The sequence below is a fragment of the Oncorhynchus keta genome, chromosome 10, assembly GCF_023373465.1.
Source record: "Oncorhynchus keta strain PuntledgeMale-10-30-2019 chromosome 10, Oket_V2, whole genome shotgun sequence".
Classification (NCBI taxonomy): Eukaryota; Metazoa; Chordata; class Actinopteri; order Salmoniformes; family Salmonidae; genus Oncorhynchus; species Oncorhynchus keta.
In genome coordinates this window covers 77,265,676-77,267,108 of record NC_068430.1, presented here as the reverse complement: position 1 = coordinate 77,267,108, position 1,433 = coordinate 77,265,676, and the positions used below count along the sequence as shown (strand labels likewise).

At 43.1% G+C, this 1,433-nt stretch overlaps 1 long non-coding RNA gene across 1 annotated transcript; it reads left to right on the top strand.

Annotated features, from left to right (window-relative positions):
* Window positions 1–407: 407 nt before the first annotated feature.
* Window positions 408–1,217, top strand: LOC127932417 (uncharacterized). Its single transcript, XR_008145219.1, has 2 exons — window positions 408–573; window positions 648–1,217. It is a non-coding gene; the product is annotated as an uncharacterized LOC127932417 (long non-coding RNA).
* The last annotated feature ends 216 nt before the right edge of the window (window positions 1,218–1,433 follow it).

The window sequence follows — 1,433 nt, the reverse complement described above, 5'->3', positions numbered from 1 at the left end:
ATCTAGAAATTGAGGTTAGTTTTGTTCTGCATTTCTTTTTTTTCTCTCCGTGTTTGTTTACAATCTCACATCAGAATGAAAAGAAATCCATTGATTTACCTGAAGATGTAAAACAGTAAATTAAATATATATTCATATGTATATAGCTATTTTCATTTATATAAAAAGGTACAATGATTTGTTTTGGAATGCAGTTTAAAACAAGTTAATAATAATAATAATAGTAATAATAGACAGTAGATTCAGAAGGTTAACATTTCCACCTGTCCGTCACATTCTCCCCTCTAGGTCTCTGACCGACTGTGTCTCTGTCTCATAAGCTGTCCGTCACATTCTCCCCTCTAGGTCTCTGACCGACTGTGTCTCTGTCTCATAAGCTGTCCGTCACATTCTCCCCTCTAGGTCTCTGACCGACTGTGTCTCTGTCTCATAAGCTGTCCGTCACATTCTCCCCTCTAGGTCTCTGACCGACTGTGTCTCTGTCTCATAAGCTGTCCGTCACATTCTCCCCTCTAGGTCTCTGACCGACTGTGTCTCTGTCTCATAAGCTGTCCGTCACATTCTCCCCTCTAGGTCTCTGATTCTCCCCTCTAGGTCTCTGACTGTGTCTCTGTCTCATAAGCTGTCCGTCACATTCTCCCCTCTAGGTCTCTGACCGACTGTGTCTCTGTCTCATAAGCTGTCCGTCACATTCTCCCCTCTAGGTCTCTGACCGACTGTGTCTCTGTCTCATAAGCTGTCCGTCACATTCTCCCCTCTAGGTCTCTGACCGACTGTGTCTCTGTCTCATAAGCTGTCCGTCACATTCTCCCCTCTAGGTCTCTGACCGACTGTGTCTCTGTCTCATAAGCTGTCCGTCACATACTCCTAGCTCCTCTTGTAAAAGACAAGAGCAAAAGAAAAAGGAGGAGGGGCCTATATTTCCCAGAGTATCAACTATCCCTTCTTTCTTTCAGGCTTCCCTGAGAGGGATACAAGTGCAGGTTGAGGTACAGCACTTGGACACAGCTGAGCCAGGTCAATATACAATATAGGTGTTGTATACATTTAATCTAATACAGGTAGTTAAGTCTGCGTCATCCTGACTAATATTGCTGCCCCTCCCGTCAACTTTATCCTGAGAGGTACAATACTGAAGGCTACAGAAACCCACGGCAGAAAAACGCTAGTCAAATACAAGCAGACGGTGGAGAAAGAAATTAAACAGTCTGCCCCCCTCCCCCCCAAAAAAACTGGCAGTGTCATTGTTTTTTTTTTTTTTAGATATTTTTTTTTTGTGTGTGGGGGGTTGAGAGATTAATGTCGGTTTATTACATTCATTATCTGTGTGTATATAAATAATTAGAAGTGTGAAACTTCTCTGTAAAAGAGGCGAGACTCAGTCGTGTTAAGGAGGACTTTTTCAGACAGGGGGATCCGTTAACCCAAATGGC